This window comes from Delphinus delphis, chromosome 15 (assembly GCF_949987515.2).
Source record: "Delphinus delphis chromosome 15, mDelDel1.2, whole genome shotgun sequence".
Classification (NCBI taxonomy): Eukaryota; Metazoa; Chordata; class Mammalia; order Artiodactyla; family Delphinidae; genus Delphinus; species Delphinus delphis.
Genome location: NC_082697.1, coordinates 22315225 through 22338656, shown reverse-complemented (window position 1 = coordinate 22338656; position 23432 = coordinate 22315225). Strand labels below are relative to the sequence as shown.

General features: G+C 44.1%; 1 protein-coding gene across 4 annotated transcripts in view; it reads right to left on the bottom strand.

Annotated features, from left to right (window-relative positions):
• The window catches only part of NDRG3 (NDRG family member 3), an 85599-nt gene extending 65297 nt beyond the window's left edge, over positions 1 to 20302 (bottom strand). For 3 of the 4 annotated variants that reach the window (XM_060030834.1, XM_060030838.1, XM_060030837.1), the window contains exon 1: positions 20253 to 20302. The gene's annotated coding sequence lies outside the window, so the exon portion shown is untranslated. Of the gene's footprint in view, positions 138 to 20252 lie in introns of all 4 variants that reach the window. The other variant, XM_060030835.1, reaches the window with a different exon arrangement.
• Between the last annotated feature and the right edge of the window lie 3130 nt (positions 20303 to 23432).

Sequence of the window (23432 nt, the reverse complement as noted above, 5' to 3'; positions counted from 1 at the left end):
CAGCCATGTGAGTGAGCCACCTCGCAAATGGATCCTCCAGCCCCAGTCAAGACTGCAGATGACTGCAGCCCTGGAGACATCTGACTGCAACCTCAGAAGAGATCCTGAGCTGCCCTGCCCAGCCTGCTCCCCAATTCCTGACCCAGGACCATGAGACATAATATATAACTTTGTTTTGAGGTGATTTATTACATAGCAATAGACAACTAACACAAAGAGGGAGAAGTTAGGGGAAGTTGCAATAGAGAGGCAGAGCCTCCGTCCTACTGTACAGGAAGCCATGGGCAGAGGCTGCAGATACTGGATACTGCATGCAAGTGATTCCCACCCAGACTCCAAAGCTCTAGGCTTCATCTCCTCTGCCTTGGCCCTGCAGGAAAAATGCTAAATTCATGAGTAGGGAATTTAGACATTCAACAACCATTTATTGAGTACTCACTGTGCAAAGCATTATGGACGATATAAAGAAGGTCCCTGCCTTCCAGGAGCTTACTAAAGAGTAGAGACGACAGCTATCTATAAAGCTAACTACAAAATGAGAAGTAAGAGAAGAGCCAGAGGAGTTCAAAGGAGGAGCAATTACTTCTGATTGGTGGGAATCCTTCACAAGATACTACTTTATTATATTAATCCACTTTTCTGTTTTTCCCTCCAGAGGTAGGATGTATGGCTTTGACTTGGTTAGCTATGGAGAGGGTATGTGTTCCAGGCAAACTCTTAACTATTAATGACCAATACACCAAAATAAATCCTGCTCTCGGCTGACTAACAAAACCTCTTCTACCATGACTCTGAAGAACCCAGAGGGTGCCAACAGGGACCACTGCTCAAACTATGGACCCCACCTGCCAACATGAGGACCCCAAACATTTGTGCCAGTTAGACAGCACAAGCCCGATATTAAACCTCCCTGTAGGATGTGGTTCTTTTCTCAGATCCCAGGTATTCTATAAACTTGATTGAGCTACTGAATGCCCAGAAACTGAATGTTTATTTTATTTTATTTTCATATCAGTCACACTTCAAAACGGGATGAGATGGCTTGAACGTTTTATCACCAATTTCCGCCAGCATCTAAAATTTCTCATTTATAGTCCCCACTTCAACCCAGTTAACTCCCAAAATATTGGCCTAACTGGGATCTAGTCACTCTGTTTATTAATCACACTATAAATTGTGGCTACTTTTCATTTGGATTTCACTACTTATCAGTAATTTAAAATGGCAATTTCAAACTTCTTCTTCCTATTTAAAAGTAATGTGGGCTCCCTTTAGAAAATGCGGAAACCATGGAATAATGAAAAGATGTTTTACTCGCAGCCCTTCCTTCTAAAAACCACCACTGTTAACATTTTAGTCTATTTCCATTTTCCCCTCATGTAAAATGGTGATTTCCTGAAACTGTTTTTCCAACCCACCTCTTTATTCCGTACTTTAATTCACTCCTGTGAAAGCAGGGCACTGCAAGATGTTAATTTTTCAAATGTGACTCCTCGGGGGGAGGCCTGTCAAGGAGCCTCAGGGACAGAGGGAAGCCTGCGGCGCCTCCAAAGTGACGCATTCACCTAGTGTTCCCATGCATTATTTAAAGATGAAGAAATACGCAGTTTGTGCCAGGACAAACACTTAAACAAGGGCACAAATTAAGTGAGAAGGTTGTCCCTGTCATCCAGGCACAATGCAGTCAAGGCAGGACACTGTGACTTAGGAACTGGCAACAAGACAGTGGATGTTCACCTTCCACATCACAGGGGACCCAACATGTTCTTCCAGAGACTCAGAGGAGACTCAATTTTTGCTCAGTTCTCACTGCCCTTGAACCCTTGCCAATGAGCAGTTTTATAACACCTATAAGAAAACTAAGATCACATGGTGGAAAACTCCATCTCCAGATCCCTCAGCTCCACAGACTGGCTCCCTCCTGGGGATCTAAGGCCTGCAGTGCCCTCATCTGCACAAATGATATGGCTGCCAGTTCCCATCCTGGAACTAAGAGCTGTTAATATTTTTAAGAGGCTAGTAGGGATTTTATAAACTGTAGTAGATAAGAACTCTTTTCCAGTTTTATGAGATAGAGGGGAGAGTGACAAGTAAAAAACAGCCATCCTCAAACTGAGGACGCAAACCCCGTATCAAAAGGCTAGAAAGGGAAAGAGGAAAAGGATACTCTGTGCCAGAAATTATAACCTAAAGACATTATGTTTAATTCTCCTCCTCCCAGAAGTTATGTTTAACACTCCTCCCAAGTAGATATCTTCATTTCTCACTTTATAAGCAAAAAACTTAGGCTTAGAGAAGTTAAGTGACTTTTCCAATATCCACATCTAAGGAAGTAACAAGGCAAGGATTTAAAAACCTTTGCTTTTCCCACTATACCATAATGTCTATGCCAGACCCCCATCTACTGGTTGTAGGACCCTGGGCAGGTTTCCTCCACTCTCCCCACAGAGGCACCTCCTTGAAATAAAGGTGACAGAAACTCAGAGCAATCCTATACCACCAATGACTCAGATGCCTCAGACTGAAGGTTTGAGTCATCACACCAGGACAAGAACTCTCATTATCTCAGTAGTTAGCTGAGGACAAGGAGAACAAGAAATGAGTAGGGAAAAGTGAAGCAAAATCCCAGCTATTACTTGGTACCCAGTTTCTGAAAAGAGGGCTATTTCTTGCTTGTTTTCAGTATCATGAGCCTCAAACTTTAATGTACAATCAATCACCTGGGGATCTTGTTTAGGATCTCAGGTATAATCAGTTTTGAGCAATGACAGTCCAATATATGACCTCATCAGCTGAGGAGAAGTGGGGATCATCTGAGGTGAAGGTGAAGAAATGAAGGGCTTGATTATTAGCAACAATCCTTAATAGAGATGATGAGGGCGGGGTAGAGATAGACTCTGTTAATCTAATTTCATCCTGCCTTCAACCAAAAATGATTTCAATAAATTAGATGGGATTTTTAAAATATTCAACAGGCCAGACCAACTAGAGGGGGAATACATTGGAGAAAGAGAGAAGATTGCTGCAGAAATCCAGCTGAAAGATGACAAGAGTCTGACCATGCTATTGGAATCACAGAGATAAAAAGGGAGATAGCCTCATTCACCAGAGGGCAGAGAGCAAAAGCAAGAAGAACTAAAATTCTGCACCCAGTGGAAGGAAAACCACATTCCCAGAAAGACAGACAAGATGAAAGGCAGAGGACTTTGTACCAGATGAAGGAATAAGATAAAACCCCAGAAAAACAACTAAATGAAGTGGAGATAGGCAACCTTCCAGAAAAAGAATTCAGAATAATGATAGTGAAGATGATCCAGGACCTCGGAAAAACAATGGAGGCAAAGATCGAGAAGATGCAAGAAATGTTTAACAAAGACCTAGAAGAATTAAAGAACAAAGACCTAGAAGAGTTAAAGAACAAACAAACAGAGATGAACAATACAATAACTGAAATGAAAACTACACTAGAAGGAATCAATAGCAGCATAACTGAGGCAGAAGAACGGATAAGTGACCTGGAAGACAGAATGGTGGAATTCACTGCAGTGGAACAGAATAAAGAAAAAAGAATGAAAAGAAATGAAGACAGCCTAAGAGACCTCTGGGACAACATTAAATGCAACAACATTTGCATTACAGGGGCGCCAGAGGAGAAGAAAGAGAGAAAGGACCCAAGAAAATATTTGAAGAGATTATAGTCGAAAACGTCCCTAACACGGGAAAGGAAACAGCCACCCAAGTCCAGGAAGCACAGAGAGTCCCATACAGGACAAACCCAAGGAGAAACATGTTGAGACACATAGTAATCAAACTGGCAAAAATTAAAGACAAAGAAAAATTATTGAAAGCAGGAAGGGAAAAACGACAAATAACATACAAGGGAACTCCCATAAGGTTAACAGCTGGTTTCTCAGCAGAAACTCTACAAGCCAGAAGGGAGTGCCATGATATACTTCAAGTGATGAAAGGGAAGAACCTACAACCAAGATTACTCTACCCGGCAAGGATCTCATTCAGATTCGATGGAGAAATCCAAAGCTTTACAGACAAGCAAAAGCTAAGAGAATTCAGCACCACCAAACCAGCTCTACAACAAATGCTAAAGGAACTTGCCTAAGTGGGAAACACAAGAGAAGAAAAGGACCTACAAAAACAAACCTAGAACAATTAAGAAAATGGTCATAGGAACATACATATTGATAATTACCTTAAATGTGCATGGATTAAATGCTCCAACCAAAAGACACAGGCTAGCTGAATGGATACAAACACAAGACCCATATATATGCTGTCTACAAGAGACCCACTTCAGACCTAGGGACACATGCAGACTGAAAGTGAGGGGATGGAAAAACATATTCCATGCAAATGGAAATCAAAAGAGAGCTGGAGTAGCAATACTCATATGAGATAAAATAGACTTTAAAATAAAGAATGTTACAAGAGACAAGGAAGGACACTACATAATGATCAAGGGATCAATCCAAGAAGATATAACAATTATAAATATATATGCACTCAACATAGGAGCACCTCAATACATAAGGCAACTGCTAACAGCTATAAAAGAGGAAATAGACAGAAACACAGTAATAGTGGGGGACTTCAACACTTCACTTACACCAATGGACAGGTCATCCAAACAGAAAATTAATAAGGAAACACAAGCTTTAAATGACACAAAAGACCAAATAGATTTAATTGATATTTATAGGACATTCTACCCCAAAACAGCAGATTACACTTTCTTCTCAAGTGCACAGGGAACATTCTCCAGGATAGATCACATCTTGGATCACAAATCAAGCCTCAGTAAACTTAAGAAAATTGAAATCATATCAAGCATCTTTTCTGACCACAACACTATGAGATTAGAAATCAGTTACAGGGAAAAAAATGTAAAAAACACAAACACATGGAGGCTAAACAATACGTTACTAAATAACCAAGAGATCACTGAAGAAATCAAAGAGGAAATAAAAAAATACCTAGAGACAAATGACAATGAAAACACGAGGATCCAAAACCTATGGGATGCAGCAAAAGCAGTTCTAAGAGGGAAGTTTATAGCTGTACAAGCCTACCTCAAGAAACAAGAAGAATCTCAAATAAACAATCTAACCTTACACCTAAAGGAACTAGAGAACGAAGAACAAACAAAACCCAAAGTTAGCAGAAGGAAAGAAATCATAAAGATCAGAGCAGAAATAAATGAAATAGAAACAAAGAAAACAATAGCAAAGAACAATAAAACTAAAAGCTGGTTCTTTGAGAAGATAAACAAAATTGATAAACCATTAGCCAGACTCATCAAGAAGAAGAGGGAGAGGACTCAAATCAATAAAATTAGAAATGAAAAAGGAGAAGTTACAACAGACACCACAGAAATACAAAGCCTCCTAAGAGACTACTACAAGCAACTCTATGCCAATAAAATGGACAGTCTGGAAGAAATGGACAAATTCTTAGAAAGGTATAACCTTCCAAGACTGAACCAGAAGAAACAGAAAATATGAAAAGACCAATCACAAGTAATGAATTGAAACTATGATGAAAAATCTTCCAACAAACAAAAGTACAGGACCAGATGGTTTCACAGGTGAAGTCTATCAAATATTTAGAGAAGAGCTAACACCCACCCTTCTCAAACTCTTCCAAAAACTTGCAGAGGAAGGAGAACTCCCAAACTCACTCTACGAGGCCACCATCCCCCTGATACCAATACCAGACAAAGATACTACAAAAAAAAGAAAATTACAGACCAATATCACTGATGAATATAGATGCAGAAATCCTCAACAAAATAGTAGCAAACAGAATCCAACAACACATTAAAAGGATCATACACCATGGTCAAGTGCGAATTATCCCAGGGATGCAAGGATTCTTCAATATACTTAAATCAATCAATGTGATCAATCATATTAACAAATTGAAGAATAAAAACCATATGATCATCTCAATAGATGCAGAAAGAGCTTTTCACAAAATTCAACACCCACTTACGATAAAAACTCTCCAGAAAGTGGGCATAGAGGGAAACTACCTCAACATAATAAAGGCCATATACGACAAACCCACAGCAAACATCATTCTCAATGGTGAGAAACTAAAAGCATTTCTCTAAGATCAGGAATGAGACAAGGATGTCCACTCTCACCACTAGTATTCAGCATAGTTTTGGAAGTCCTAGCCACGGTAATCAGAGAAGAAAAAGAAATAAAAGGAATACAAATTGGAAAAGAAGAAGTAAAACTGTCACTGTTTGCAGATGACATGACATTATACATAGAGAATCCTAAAGATGCCACCAGAAAACTACTAGGGTTCATCAATGAATTTGGTAAAGTTGCAGGATACAAAATTAATGCACAGAAATCTCTTGCATTCCTATACACTAACAATGAAAGATCAGAAAGAGAAATTAAGGAAACTATCCCATTCACCATTGCAACAAAAAGAATAAAATACCTAGGAATAAACACCTAAGGAGGTAAAAGAATTGAACTCAAAAAACTATAAGACACTGATGAAAGAAATCAAAGATGACACAAACAGATGGAGAGATATATCATGTCCTAGGATTGGAAGAATCAATATTGTGAAAATGACTATACTACCCAAAGCAATCTACAGATTCAGTGTAATCCCTATCAAATTACCAGTGGCGTTTTTTACAGAACTAGAACAAAAAGTCTTAAAATTTGTATGGAGAGACAAAAGACTGCAAGTAGCCAACGCAGTCTTGAGGGAAAAAAACGGAGCTGGAGGAATCAGACTCCCTGACTTCAGACTATACTACAAAGCTACAGTCATCAAGACAATACGCTACTGGCACAAAAACAGAAATATAGATCAATGGAACAGGATACAAAGCCCAGAGATAAACCCATGCACCTATGGTCAACTAATCTACGACAAAGGAGGCAAGGATATACAATGAAGAAAAGACAGTCTCTTCAATAAGTGGTGCTGGGAAAACTGGACAGCTACATGTAAAAGAATGAAATTAGATCACTCTCTAACACCATACACAAAAATAAACTCAAAATGGATTAAAGACCTAAATGTAAGACTGGACACTATAAAACTCTTAGAGGAAAACATAGGATGAACACTCTTTGACATAAATCACTGCAAGATCTTTTTTGATCTGCTTCCTAGAGTTATGGAAATAAAAACAAAAATAAACAAATGGGACCTAGCGCAACTTAAAAGGTTTTGCAAAGCAAAGGAAACTACAAACAAGACGAAAAGACAACCCTCAGAATGGGAGAAAATATTGGCAAACAAATCAACGGACAAAGGATGAATCTCCAAAATATATAAACAGCTCATGCAGCTCAATATTTAAAAAACAAACAACCCAATCCAAAAATGGGCAGAAGACCTAAATAGACATTTCTCCAAAGAAGACATACAGATGGCCAAGAAGCACATGAAAAGCTGCTCAACATCACTAATTATTAGAGAAATGCAAATCAAAACTACAGTGAGGTAGCACCTCACAGCAGTCAGAATGGCCATTATCAAAAAATCTATAAACAATAAATGCTGGAGAGGGTGTGGAGAAAAGGAACCCTCTTGCACTGTTGGTGGGAATGTAAATTGATACAGCCACTATGGAGAACAGTATGGAGGTTCCTTAAAAAACTAAAAATAGAACTACCATATGACCCAGCAATCCCACTCCTGGGCATATATCCAGCGAAAACCATAATTCAAAAAGACACATGCACCCCAATATTCACTGCAGCAGTATTTACAACAGCCAGGTCATGGAAGCAACCTAAATGCCCATCGACAGGCGAATGGATAAAGAAGATGTGGTACATATATATAATGGAATATTACTCAGTCATAAAAAGGAACAAAACTGGGTCATTTGTAGAGACGTGGATAGATCTAGAGACTGTCATACAGAGTGAACTAAGTCAGAAAGAGAAAAACAAATATCGCATATTAACGCATATATGTGGAACCTAGAAAAATGGTACAGATGAACCGGTTTGCAGCACAGAAATAGAGACACAGATATAGAGAACAAACGTATGGACACCAAGGGGGGAAAGCGGTAGGGGTGGTGGTGGTGGTGTGATGAATTTGGAGATTGGGAGATTCTTATTCTAATAAGAACCTGCTGTATAAAAAATAAATAAAATTCAAAAAAAAAAAAAGAAAGAAAAAGGGAGATCTGGGGTATATGGTTGGTAAAAAATAGCCTGAGATCAGAGAAGAGCCAGATTTTCCCAAGGTTTCTAGGGATAAAAAAATGATGGCACTGTTAACGGAAATGGGGGAACTGAGAAATTGGTGAAAAAAACACTTTTGAACCAGAGCTGAAATTTGGCCTTACAAGAGATACACAGGTAGGAGTCAGAATTAGTGAGGAAAATCTGTAGGCGCTCACCAAACCAGAAACAAGGAGGAGCTGCAGGCCCTGGGTTCTTCTGAAAGACAGCTCAGTGACGGAAACGAAACAAAGAAAAAGAAAACTCAGAGGGACTTCCCTAGTGGCCTAGTGGATAAGACTCCGTGCTCCCAATGCAGGGGTCCTGGGTTCGATCCGTGGTCAGGGAACTAGATCTCACATGCATGCCGCAACTAAGAGTTTGCATGCCACAACTAAGGAGCCCGCGTGCCGCAACTAAGGCCTGGCACAACCGGAAAAAAAAGCTCAGAGATGCAAGAGGAAAAGCAGAAATACAATGTCAAAGAAGCCAAGGAAGAAGACCAAGTTACATGGAAGGGGAGGGAAACTGTCAAATGCTGAAGCAGAAAAGAGGAGGAGGACTAAGAAAGGGCCACTAGCGGGAATTCCCTGGCAGGCCAGTAACTAGGACTCCACGCTCTCACTGCTGGGGGCCTGGGTTCAATCCCTGGTTCAGGAACTAAGATCTCACAAGCTGTGCGGCATGGCCAAAAAACAAAAAAAAAAAGGGGGGAGCTTCCCTGGTGGTGCAGTGGTTGAGAGTCCGCCTGCCGATGCAGGGGACACGGGTTCGTGCCCCGGTCCGGGAAGATCCCACATGCCGCAGAGCAGCTGGGCCCGTGAGTCATGGCCACTGGGCCTGTGCGTCCAGAGCCTGTGCTCCGCAGTGGGAGAGGCCACAGCAGTGAGAGGCCTGCGTACCGCACCCCCCCCAAAAAAATACAGTGTATAGTTTAGAAAGCCAATACTATGTATAGTTCCTTATTGTCTTTTTAAAGTAGCAAAACAATGTTTTTAAGCCCTGGAAATCTCAGTGAGTTTTTCTGACTAAATAAACAGTGTAGAGTAAGATAAAAGCCTGAGACCCTCATGTCCCTGGAATCAGGCCAAGGGCAGCCTCCCACTGATTTGCTGAGTGACCTTCAGCTAATCGTTGAACCTCATTAGACTGATAACTGGGTGACCTCGTAGGATTATAGTAAGAGCCCTGTGAAGCAGAGGATAGGGGAGTGCTTACCCTGGGGAACATGTAAAGTACGACATTTACAGGGAGCTTTTGGGTCACAGAATGTCAGTCCTATCAGGGGCCTAAGATGTCATCCTGCCCAGCCTTTTCTCTTGACAGATGGGGAAACTGAGGTCCAGAAAGGAGAAATGCTTTGCCTAGTGCCACTCAGCTAGGTAGGGGCCCACCTAGGTCTAGAGTCCACATCTGATGCGCTCTTTCCATGACTAGAAGAATCAGGGTTTTGGTGCAATAATTAAAAGTCAGTAATCTTGATGATCTTTAAAGGCCCTCTCAGTGCTGACTCTGCGTATCAAAGAACACTGGTGTCTCTCTTGGTCATTTTTGCTTGCACTTAAATTCAGAAATGTCATTTTCTAGATGTTTAATAAGTCATAGTCATGGGCTTTTTAGCATGGAGTACTGAATCTTATTTTTTCTAGATTTTAATGCCATTGACTTTCCCTGTCAAAAGACAATGGCCCGGACTTCCCTGGTGGCACAGTGGTTAAGAATCCTCCTGCCGATGCAGGGGACGCGGGTTTGATCCCTGGTCCGGGAAGATCCCACATGCTGCGGAGCAACTAAGCCCGTGCACCACAACTGCTGAGCCTGCGCTCTAGAGCCCGTGAGCCACAACTACTGAGCCCGCGTGCCACAACTACTGAAGCCCGCGTGCGTAGAGCCCGTGTTCCGCAGCAAGAGAAGCCACCATGATGAGAAGCCCGCACATTGCGAAGAAGAGTAGCCCCCACTCGCCGCAACTAGAGAAAGCCTGTGCGCAGCAGTGAAAACCCAACCCAGCCAAAGATTTAAAAAATAATGATAAAATAAATAAATAAATAAATTTTTTTTAAAAAAGATAATGCCCCCCCCCCTTACTTTTTTTTTGCGGTACGCGGGCCTCTCACTGCTGTGGCCTCTCCCACTGCGGAGCACAGGCTCCAGACGCGCAGGCTCAGCGGCCATGGCTCACGGGCCCAGCCACTCCGTGGCATGTGGGATCCTCCCGGACCGGGGCACAAACCAGTGTCCCCTGCATCGGCAGGCGGACTCTCAACCACTGCGCCACCAGGGAAGCCCTACACTGTCTTATTTTGTCGCTTTTCCCTATGCTATGACCCAGGTAATTTGTTTGGCCTTCATCATGCTTTGCCAGGATGTACTGACACCCGGCCACTAGTTTGTATTCTAAGGGCAAAATCAGTCACTTTTGGTTTTGGCAAGATTGCAGGCAGATAACCAAACCAAAATGAAGGCAGCAAACGAGGGAGGCACACTAAGGAGACTGAGCTGGAAGGGGTCAGCTGGAGCTGGTGCTGAAGCAGTTATGGCTGGAAAGCTGCAGGAAGTGGCCAGAGGACTGGCTGGGAAAGTGGACAGTGGTGTTCCTACAGCAAGCTGACTCACGTCCTCTCTTTTTACCTATAAACCCCTGGCTAAATGATTATTACAGCACTTTACAATTTAGGTTAAAGACCTACCATCTCATTGGATTATCACAATGGCACTGTGAGGTAAAACACTGGGGCACTGCATCATTTCTACCGCAGAGACGAGGAAACTGAGGCTTAAAGAGGTGAAATGGACTGACCAAAAAACACAACTAATAAATGCAACGGCTCGGAGCAAAATCCAATTTTCTTCTGATCCCCAATGCTTATTACTCTATGCCCTGCACCACAGTTCCTCCCAGGTTATCACAGATGGAAAGACCTGGAGGTAAAAAGGAGAGAAATTCAGCTGATTGCCTCACTGCGCCCATCCCACACTAAGAACCGCTTTATCTCTGGTCCTCAGTTACACTGTGTAGTTAGGATCTGGCCACAGGCTCTAGGATTAAACCTTAATATGAAGTTAATAACAAGAAAGCCCAGATTTGGAACTGGAGTCTGCCTTCACCCATTAATTCAATTGAGTGGGGGAGATTAAGTCTATAAACAAATCACTACAGTCTGAGGCAGGATAAACATGAGCCTATGAATTGGACAAACTCTAAGGCATTTGCTCAACCTCAGCACCACTGATACTTTAGGCCAGATAATTCTTTGTTGTGGGGCTGTCCTGGGTAGCATGTTTAGTAGCATCCCTGGCCTCCACCCACTGAATGCTAGCAGCACCCTCCTCCCACAGTTGTGACAACCAGGTATTGCCAAATGTCCTCTGGGGGGCAAAATCAGCCCCAGCTGAGAACCACTGCTCTAAGGGTTACAGGGGTTTACAGCAAAGGTCACTCAATGCAGGTTGTGGTGCTGAGAAAAAGTTTCATGGAGGAGGTAATATTTGAACTGGACCTTGAAGAATAGACACCATTCCTATAGGTCAGGATGAGAGAATAAAAGAAGGAATGCCAGAAAGGGAGGAGAACGAAAAAGCAAGATGACGAGAAAGCACCGCTGGAAAACGTTCCAGTTTGGCAGGAGCAGAAGCTTGCTGTTGGTAATAGGTGATAAAGTTAAAAACGTCCACTGGAGTCAGGTCACAGAGAGCCATCCATCAACTAACAGTTACAAGATACACACCGTAATGAAATAGCCAACAATACAAGATACTACACAGATGTTTAACAGTATACAAGTCAAACCAGTGGATTTCCATGTGTCCCACCTACCCAGGAGGACAGAATGTTACCTGGGCATCATGTCTTACATTGCATCTAGTGTTCACTACGTTTAGCCAGAGTTAAACGAAGGTCGGAACCAGTGCAGAAGTGGGAGAAATAACTAAGGACTGGGATGGTCAGGAGTTTCCCAAAGGAGTTAAGAGTGGAGGGCCTTGAATGGATATGTTCTGGATAGCTGGAAGGGAGGAGAGGACATTCCAGGTGAGGACATTTGAGCTGGGAAAGAAATAAATGTACACAACATATCCAAGAGACATCAGGAAGAACAACGTAGTTGGGAAAGAAGACAAGGCTGGTCAGAACACAGAGCACATGACTCAGACATCACTGGACAATCACTGAGGGTTCCTGAGGAACAAAATGACACAGTTGTTTAAAACGTGGCATCTTGTCCAGCAGTTCTCTTAGCTACACATTAGAAAGACCTGGGGAGCTTTGAAGAACATCAATACCCAGGCCTCAACCCTAAGGATCCAATTTAATCGGGCTAAGACAGGGCCCAGGTATTGCTTTTAAAGCTCCACAGGTGATTCTTACACGCAGCTAGAACTGAGGACCACTGGTCTACAGTCATGCTGTCACTTTCAGATGAGAAAAGAGGCCTAGAAGTTTAAGTGATCTGCCTAAATTCACATAGTCGGCTGGGTGTAGGGTTGGGACTGGCATCTGGACTCCTATTCCAGGCTCTGAAAGATACCACAGAGTCCTGGGCTAGAGGCCATACTTCAGTCTTTAAGAGGCACAATCTGATGACTTGCCTCTTAAGTTTTGCCAGGGTTAAAGCCTGAATTAATCGTATCATAAAACTATTAACTTAAGCATCCTCTCAAGTGTCTAGGGTAATGGATGTTGATTTCACTGCTGTCTCCTGAGGGCCCTGAGGCAAGGGAAGGGTCTCAGGAGACTCCCCAGAAAGCCAGATAAACAAGCCAACCCCCCAGCTCTGTGGAAGAAACAATGACTTTTTAAAATACAGCTCACTGATGTTTTGCACTGCATAAAGGGAAGTCTGGGTTACTCTTCACCAGGAAAATACTTTCAGAGATGCTATGCTGTAAGCAGAGGTGGGGGGCGGGGAGAGTGATCAAAGGCAGCTGCTGAAGCATGCCCACAGACCCTCATTTTATTTTGGTTTTTTTGGGGTTTTTTTGGCGGTACGCAGGCCTTTCACTGTTGTGGCCTCTCCCGTTGCGGAGCACAGGCTCCGGACGCGCAGGCTCAGCGGCCCATGGCTCACGGGCCCAGCCGCTCCGCGGCATGTGGGATCTTCCCGGACCAGGGCACGAACCCGTGTCCCCTGCATCGGCAGGCGACTCTCAACCACTGAGCCACGAGGGAAGCCCCAGACCCTCATTTTAACAGTAAATCTCTCTATAGTCCTCAGCCCTGGATAAGGGCTGTCCACGCACCTTGTGTTTTTCTAAAAGGAAAAGAGTAGCACCCCTCACAATAGGCCCGCCTTCCTGTTGTGTCACTCCAGGATTCTGGCAGCAGGTGGTAAACGGGAGGTCTGCAGAGACTGCCAAATTGGGGATCTGAGTCTGCTTGTATAACCATTCTATTCATCCCAGGGTACTGGTACAGATAGCTATTAGAACAAAGCAACACACATCTAGGGGAGTTCTTGTTAATCCCAGACGCCCATCAACCAGCTGAAGCCTAACAAGGGGGTCATACTAAAGTCACTTTAGAAGCAGAAGCACTACCCTCTGTCTCCAACTCTTGACACCAGGAAAGCTACTGCTGGCAAGGCTCTGGTACGTGCTCTTGGGATGGGTTCCAAGTTCCCACCAGCTATGAGATAGAATCCCTGAACACAATCTGTTCTTTAAGACAACGTGCGTGGAGGTGAAGGACAAATAAGAGCCCTAAGAGGCAATACTTAATACTCATACTAACTTGATGCTCATAAGATATTGATCACTGACTCTATGCCAGATATCAGAACAAGCAGTTTCATCCATTATTCCATTTTATTTTCCCACACACTTATAAGATAGTACTGTAATCTCCCCATTTTACAGATGAAGAAACTGAGGCTTGGAGAGGTTCTGTAATATGCCAAAGGTCACACAGCTAGCAAGGGGCAGAATAAGGATTTGCACCTGAGCACCTGCAGCTAGAGCTTGGGCAGCCTCTATAAACGACTCTTCCACTTGATGCCAACTGACCATTAATTCTTCTACTTATTTTTTTCAGCTTTGGCTACTGGAGTCTACCAGGATCTTAATGATCAAAGAATTCTGAAAACTGAGAAGCACCATACTAAGTTTAGGTATTATTATTACCATCATTATTACTTCAATGAATAGGACAGACCTGCACCAATCTGGAAGTATTTGAAAAGCAATTACCCTGTGGACTGTCTAATCACCCTAAGTTACACTTTAGTCAACATCCTGGTTAAAAACCTGGGTCCCAGAAAGCCTGGTCCCCAGAGCTTTCTCAACTACAGGGATAAAGAGATAATAGCCTGATTCCTCTCTTCTCCTTTCTCTGCCAATTATTAGGTTTCAAATTAAATGGTTTTAGAGCTAAGAAATCTCACAATTTCAAAAAGCATTCATTTTTATCCTCAAGTTGAAAGTTCAGGCTTAAAAGATAAGGATAAAACTGTCATTTTTAATAAACAACTGTGTCTCTTTTGAAAGCAAATGGTATTTCTGCAAAGATTATCATATGACAACTACCAATTAAATGAAAAGCTGACATGACTTCTCTTAAGTTATCATTAGAAAAGAGAAGCAAGTTTTTATGAGCTAAATTTTCCTTATCCTAATATATGAGTTTTTGGGCCATCACACTCACAAACATAACTAGCTCCAAACCTGAAATAGCATTACCTTTAAAAAGATACTGCAAAATAACAACCAAAAAAACCTTAAAATAATTAGTAATAAAATCAAGTATGAAGAGTGGCTGTATCAGAAATTTATATTTGGTCAATGAAAACTCAAACTGTAGACTGTGGGCATTTTTAGGTGGTAAAAGGATTACAATCAAATGATATAGCTAAACTCCTCTATTAGGGAAATTAATTTTAATTTTCTATATTGAATCTCTGAAGAATATAAAAAGTAGCACCTCCAAACAAAAAGTGGGGGAGGGTTTCCATGGTGGCGCAGTGGTTGAGAGTCTGCCTGCCGATGCAGGGGACACAGGTTTGCGCCCCAGTCCGGGAAGATCCCACATGCCGCAGAGCAGCTGGGCCCGTGAGCCATGGCCGCTGAGCCTGCACGTCCGGAGCCTGTGCTCCACAACAGGAGAGGCCACAACAGGGAGAGGCCCGCATATCACACACACACAAAAAAAAAGTGGGAGAGAAGGGACTTCCCTGGTGGTCCAGTGGTTAAAACTCTGTGCTCCCAATGCAGGGGGCCTGGATTCCATCTCTGGTCAGGGAACTAGATCCTGCATGCGTGCCGCAACTAAGAGCCCGCATGCCTCAACTAAAAAGATCCCGCATGTCACAACTAAGACCCAGTGCAGCTAAATAGATAGATAGATAAATATTTATAAATACATTAGAATTAGCACTGTGATTAAAGAAAAAAAAGTTTCATTTACCAAAGAAAGCCCTGGTAAATACTCATACTAAATCTAGTTAAGTTTTTGCGTGCTATTTTCAAGCAGTCTCTTAAAAAAAAAAAAGTGGGACTGGGGGGGATGGTTTAAAAAGGTCTTTCAGAATAGATGACTGGACATCCAGTTCTGCAGTAAATCCAAATGTTATCAATCTTTGGACTTGAAAGTCCTTGATACACCCTTTCTTTTCATCATCTCTATTCAGGCTTGTCAATTTTTCTTCCAGAATCTCCCATTTGCCCTTTCCTTTTCTTTCTGACTGTCCTCACTTCTTGCCTGGATTTGCTCATTCATTCATCATTTACCAAGTGCTTATTATCTGCCACGCACAGAGCTAGACCCTTGTCCTTGAGCTCAGGAAGCTCACGTGATACTCAGTAGAGCTGCAATCTACCCATCTCGATCACCAGACTACAAGCTTTACCAAAGGCTTTGTATTTCCAGAACCAGCAGCAACTGGCGTAGAGCAGATACTCTAAAAATGTTTGTTGTATGACACTAGATTACTTTAGCAAGCTCTTTTTTTAATCCATAAATATTTTAGTGCATATCTTCAAAAAGGACTCTTACTTTTCTTCCCTTTTTAAAATACAAAAGCTATATGTGCACAATGCAAAAATAGTATTGAAAGGTATGGAGTGAAAGTGAATTCTCCAACCTCCTAAATCCCACTCCCAGAAATGACTACTATTACAATCTGGAATGTATCTTTCCAGAACTTTCCTATGCTGGTATATAACACACACACACACACACTCTAAAACTTTTTTGGAACAAGTTCTTTGACAGTTTCTGACTCTAGCTTCTCAACTTTTTTTTTCTTTTTTTTTAATAAATATATTTATTTTTGGCTCTGTTGGGTCTTTGTTGCTGCGCACGGGCTTTCTCTAGTTGTGGCGAGCGAGGGCTACTCTTCGTTTCGGTGTGTGGGCTTCTCATTGTCATGGCTTCTCTTGTTGCGGAGCACGGGCCCTAGGCACGCGGGCTTCAGTAGGTGTGGCACGCGGGCTCAGTAGTTGTGGCACGCGGGCTCAGTAGTTGTGTCTCACGGGCTCTAGAGCACAGGCTCAGTAGTTGTGGCACACAGGCTTAGCTGCTCTGCGGCATGTGGGATCTTCCCGAACCAGGGCTCGAACCCATGTCCCCTGCATTGGCAGGCGGATTCTTAACCACTGCGCCACCAGGGAAGTCCCACTTCTCAACTTTCTAATCCAGCTCAAGTTCTCAAAGTGCTGTCCCTGGATCAGAAGCATCGGCATCATCTGGGAACTTGTTAGCAATACAAATTCTCAGGCCCCACTCCAGACCTATTGAATCAGAATCTCTGGAGGCGGGGACCCCACAATCTGTGTTTTAATTAACTCTCCAGGTAATTCAGATGCACACTAATGGTTGAGAACCACTCCTCTAACAGTCAAGCCACCTTGGTCAAGCTGGGTTTTTTTTTTTGGCTGCATTGGGTCTTCATGTGCGGGCTTTCTCTAGTTGTGGTGAGTGGGGGCTACTCTTCATCATGGTGCGCGGGCTTCTCATTGCGGTGGCTTCTCTCGTTGCAGAGCATGGGCTCTAGGCACATGGGCTTCAGTAGCTGTGGCTCGTGGGCTCAGTAGTTGTGGCTCACAGGCTCTAGAGCGCAAGCTCAGTAGCTGTGGCACATGGGCTTAGTTGCTCCGCGGCATGCGGGATCTTCCCGGACCAGGGCTCGAACCCGTGTCCCCTGCATTGGCAGGCGGATTCTTAACCACTGTGCCACCAGGGAAGCCCCAAGCCGGTTTTTTATTTTTATTGTCCCTTAAACATTATATTGTCAGGCACTGTAACCTTGTTTTGGTCTTACCACCCTATTTCAAAATGCATTTCTTGTCCTTTTGATTAATTCTGATCATACCAATCTGTTAAAGCCCAGAAAGTCCTCGATCCTCCCCAAAGTGCTCTCAGTACCACAGCTCTTACTGATTCCCCTTGCTCCTCCCCCTCCTATGACATACCTAGTTCCCCTACCATACAATTTCACAATTAGGTACTCACTGTCTCCAATGATAGAGAACAGTTCTTTACTCTTCCCTTGAAGACATGAATCATATTTTTGTCACCTCTTCCTCACCCCTGTTCTAAGCACAAATTTTAATAAAGTTGCCGGTCTTTAAGGATAAATTCACCGAGAGAAATACTGATAAACTTTTGATGGATAAAAAGTCTACATTCAAGTTGTAGCACCACTTCTGCGACCTTGGACAAGCTCACTTCTCAGGATGAAGTCTGTAAAAGCAAGACAGCTGGACTCAATGACCTAACACTTCCTTTCAGCCTTGAGCGACGTATGACTTTATGAAACGTCTCACATTGGAATATCTTATTCCATTATACTTGAGTATACCATTAGACTCATATCGCTTTGCTAGTGAGCTCTTTGAACAAGAACTATGAGAATCTTCCACCATACCCAGCACCATGCCTTATGCATAACAGCTCAATCTATTTGCAGAAGATTATTTGGAAAAATTATTTTAGAAGTTTCATTTATGTAGAGAACCTATGTACTTTGGCAGACCTACTGCCTCCCAAAGGGCCGTTTCAAATATTTATTGTTATAAATACTATGAAATGATTTATGGTAAAAACTGTGATTACTCTGATAACACTGGGGCAGTCAGCCACGTAAGGCGAAAGAATGTAAAAATGAATCTTACATGTATTTAGGAATAGACTAAAAAGCTATAAGCCTTAGGCTACCTTAGTGCAACATGCAAATAAAAACAGTCCTGTACACTTAGGTGACATATACCAACTCCACTCTTGGGCATAAACAGGCTTCTTGACATAGGACCTTTTTCTGCAAATTTTCAGACACAACAGGGTGGACTAGAGACCTCTGAGTGGCCAGTGATGACCAGAAGTTGAAACTAAAGAGAAGGACAGCTAAGAGAAATTGAAGGGCAAGAAGGAGGAACAGAAGGGCAGGAAAACACCTTTAAGTAATGAAAAGGAGCAACGGAAATTCACTGAGTCTTTACCAAGGGCCTACTATGAGCCAGTCACTTGGGGCTGCAAAGATGGCCCCTGACCTCAAGGGGCTAACAGTCCAAAGGGTAAGACAAGCTTCTACCCTATCTACCTACCTACCTACCTACACACACACATATATACGTATGTATGTGTGTGTAATTCTAATTGGGAAAATCAAGCAAGGAAGGCTTCACAGAAAAGGTGGTAAGTTAATGAAGTTTTGAAGTGTGTAGGAGGGTTTGCTAAGGAAGAAAAAAAAAGTTTGAGCTAGTTGTTCTGGGGAAGAAACATTCGCATATTTTTACAGCCATTCCTTTGGGACTTTAAATCGGTAAGGCTTCTTAGATGCAACACTACCTTGTCAATGCTCTCCTTCTCTTTTTACTTCATCTTAAGTGAGATGTTCAAGCCCAGCACTGGAATACAGCCAGAAAGCCCCAGGATAAGGGGAATGCTCGCCAGATTCGCTCTGTCACCTCCAAATTCAACCAGCCCAGCTATCCCAGTCTTGCACTCCTGGCAGCCAGAATAGGAAGGCTAATAATATCCTCTGGGGACAAAATCTGGACTCAGGCACACAAGACTTACCCCTGCTCTGCCAGTAAGCCACCTTGAGAGCGTCCCTGCCTCCTAAGCCTAGTTTATCTGTGACAGGGAGGCCAGCTCTGCAGAAAAAAAGCTGCATGAAAAGGAAGGAGGATGCATCCGATGGCGAAGCGCTGAGATACTGAGATAACCTTAAAATGCTTGGCAGGAGCCCTGGCACAGAGCAAGCGCTGGATGAACGTGAGCCCCTAATTAATAACATTACTATTACCATTATTACAGTAACACCTCAATTGTACGCCAACAACAAGAAAATGCTGTTTTTGCAGCCTACTTTTATGACGTTGAAGAAGCAACTCCAGAGATGAAAGTGCATTTCAGATTTTTTTTTAAAGGGACAAGATCGAATTCCAACCGCACTAGCCTGACAGCCCCAGACCCTGAATTCAAGAGCCATTCCTGCCTCTCGTCTGGCGCGTGACCTTGGGCAGGGCACTTCACCGCTCTGTGCCTCAGTTTCCTCATCTGTAACGTGGGGCTAAGAAGCCCCTCCCTCGCATGGTCGTCGCCGGGTCCAGCCAGAGGGTACTCTTTGCGGCACCGGCACCGCACGGGTGCAAGGCGAGCTCCCGGCCCATTTTCCAGGCCCCCCGCCGGGCGGACGGGGCAGACGAATGCCCGACCCCGAGGCCCACCGAGCTCCGCCGCCTGCAGAGCAGGAGCGGGAAAGGGGGTCGCGCCTGCGGTGGGTCCCTGAGGCTGAGCTGTTGGGCACCCAGAGGTTCGGCCGCTGCCGCCTGCACGCTGTCGCTGGCGGGTTCGCCCTGGGCCCCGCCGCCCAGGTGGGGAGCGGCCGAGGGAGGCCGGGCTGCCCCCGGGTCCCCAGGAGAGGAGGGCGGAGGGCGCCCGGACACCTAGACGAGGCTGGCAGCGCTGACCCGGTGCCCGGCCGCACTGGGGTGATGAGGCGGGGAAGGAGAAGGCAAGAGGAGGGACGACCCCGCATGCAGTATGGCGCGCCCCCCCGCCAGCCGGGCTGAGGCGCTCACACTCACCCGAAGCTCCGGCACCCGCCGTCAGCACAGCAGCCGCGGCGGCGGGAGTGGGGCGGGGGGGTGGGGAGGTGGGGAGGAGGCTCTGCGCCCGCGCAGGCGCGCTGAGGACGCCAGGCGGCGCAAATGCGCTGTGCCCGCCCGCCCGGGGACCGACGGAGAAGATGGTGGCTGAGCTGGCGCCATTTTCCGTGTACAGTAGTTTGCCTGATTTTTCGTGGTTTCAGTTCCGCGTGGCCGACTCTGGTCTGAAACTGCTGAACGGAAAATAAGTAAATAATTCGTAAGTTTTTAATTGCTGTGCTGTCCGGAGCAGTGTGTCGAAATCTCTTGTCCTGCGCCCTCCCCCGGGGAAGTGAATCATTCCTTTGTCCAGCATATCCACGCGGTATATGCTACCTGCCCCCTTAATCGTTTCGTGACGGTCTCTCATCAGATGGATTGTCTGCATACGGCAGTGTTTGTGTTCAAGTAACCCTTACTTTACTTAATAATGGCCCCAAAGTGCAAGAGTAGTATGGCTAGTGATGTGGATAAGCGAAAGAGAAGCTGTGAGGGGCTTCATTTAGGTGAACAGGTGAAAGTTCTCAATAAGGAAAAAAAAAAAAAAACAAGGGTATGCTGAGGTTGCTAAGATCTACAGCAAGAATGAATTTTCTGTGAAACTGCGGGAAAAAAATCTGTGCCAGCTTTGCTTTCGTACCTCAAACTGCAAAAGTTAGGGCCACAGTGCATAAAAAGTGCTTGAGAGTGAAAAGGCGTTAAATTTGTGGAAGACACGAACAAAATACATATTCTGTTGACAGCAACGTGTTGCCCCAGAAAGCACTGAGCCTATTGTCAAAGCCAAGTTCATGTGTCTGACACCCAGTGAGGCCAAACCAACCAAAACGTTGGAGTTTGGAGCAGACAAAGATCCATTGCAGGGCCAAGCAAGGAACAGTGGACTGGTGCTCAAATGACCCAAACTCTTTCAAGGAAGAAATTTTAAAGGCAACATTTGGGGTGAGGGCTGCAGGGTGCATAACTTTCTTCTGATTGGTTGGTGGTGAGGTAACAGGGTGATGTTTCAGGAATCTTAATCATGGACTTTCTGGTTCCAACCAGTTTGGGATCTACTGCTTGTGGTCAGCATGCAGTCACCATCCTCCACCTGGGCCTAGGAGACCAAAGCCTCTTTCCACAGACAAGAAACGGGGACATGGAGGGGCTTTTGTACCCAGGAGGGCCCCACTGGGTCCTGCTCAGTTTCAAGCCTATATAAAGACTTCAGCAAGGGCTCCTCTGAAGGGAGTGACACCAAGCCATTTACTGCAAATAAGGGATTGTTACACAGACTCAGGAGTATTTTGGACAGAAAAATAGAAAAATTGCCAGAGAGACTGAGTCTGCCAGTGAAGAAGTGATACTGAGCAGGACCCTGTGGGGGTCCTGGGCACAAGAGCCTTTCTGTGTCCCCTATTTCTTTTCTTTTTTTCTTTTTTTGGCCACACTGCTCGGCTTGCAGGGATCTTAGTTCCCCAACCAGGGATTGAACCCTGGCTCTGGCAGTGAAAGCACTGAGTCCTAACCACTGGACGGCCAGGGAATTCCCCCACCCACTCACGCCATTTCTTGGTTACAGGAAATAGGCTTCTTTCCGCCTCCAGGGCCTTCCTGAGTTGCAAAAGCAGATTCAAACAGTTACTAATTAGGGAAGGGGTGGGATGCTGAGACAAGGTAGGGACAGTCAAAACCAACAATAATGCAGCCTTGGGGCAGGGTCCTGTTTCCCACTCAAGGGATATATGTAACAATATCTTGTTACCTGCTATCTTGCAGATACTGAAACCCCCACCAGGTGGGAGAAATCAACTGTATGCTGCCCACAAGCGTGCAGACCCCAGACTGGTTGGAACCAGAAGGTTGATGATGCTGACTCCCACTTACCTCACCACCAACTACTTAGAAGATTGTCCACGAGCTGATCACGCCCTCCTTGAACCATTACTATAAAACTTCTCACTACCCCCTCCAGGTTGAGATACACAGTTTTGAGGGCATTAGCCCACTGTGGCCCTTTGCCTGGAAAAGCAATAAAGCTATTTTCTACTTCACCCAAAACTCTGTCTCTGAGAATTAATTTGGTGTCAGGGTACGGAGGCTGGATTCAGCTTCAGAAGCTGTTGCCACATTTCCAGCAGAGTTGAAGAGAAAGGATACCACCCAAAGCAAGTCTTCATGTGATGAAACTGGGCTTTTCTGGAAGAAGGTGCCCAATAGAACCGAAAACCATCTGGGAGTTCTGGTTTTTTTTTTAAAGTATGAGCCACCCATTCTCCTTGTTTGGCCCTTGCAATAAAACTTTCTCTGCTCCAAACTCGGACGTTTGGGTTTGTTTGGCCTTATTGTGTGTCAGGCACACAAACTTGCATTCGGCAACAAATCTACCTTCATAGAAGTGCAAAGGAGGCACCAGGTCATAAAACATGGAAGAACAGATTAACTCTGTTACTATTGGCAACACTGCAGGGCATATGTTAAAGGGAGGAGTTGTATACAGAATGAAGCATCCACAATCTCTCAGAAACAAAACTAGGAATTATCTGCCCATAGTCTGACAACATAATCAGGTGAAAGTTATCTTGTTTATGAACTGGTTCCACCAATGCTTCTTTCCAGAAGTGAAAAACATTTGGAAAAGGAAGGGTTGGAATTTAAAATCCTATTACTAATAGACAATGCACCTGGCCATCCTGAATCTGCTATGAAAATGAAAATGTCAAAGTTGTATTTTTACCTCAAATACAACCTCATTGCTTCAGCCACTTGACAAGGCGTCACTTGGTTTTTCAGGGCCACGTACACCTGCCTGATATTTGATCACATTTAGTCAGCAATGAACGCAGACTTTCATCTGGACATAAAGCAGTGCTGGAAATCATTCGCTATTGCCAACACAACACATTCATCAAAGCTGCTGTGAAGGAATTAAAACCAGAAACTGTAAATGCCTGCTGGTAGAACTTATGAAGTCGTGAATGATTTTCAAGTTTACTGAGGCTCGATGGAGAAGTTAGGAAACTCATTCACGTAGCAAGACAAGTTGGTGGAGAAGAATTTGCCGACATGCTTGATGAAGAAGTGGAAGAACATACTGAAGGCCACCGAGAAGTGTTAACAAGTGAGTTATTGGAAGAACTT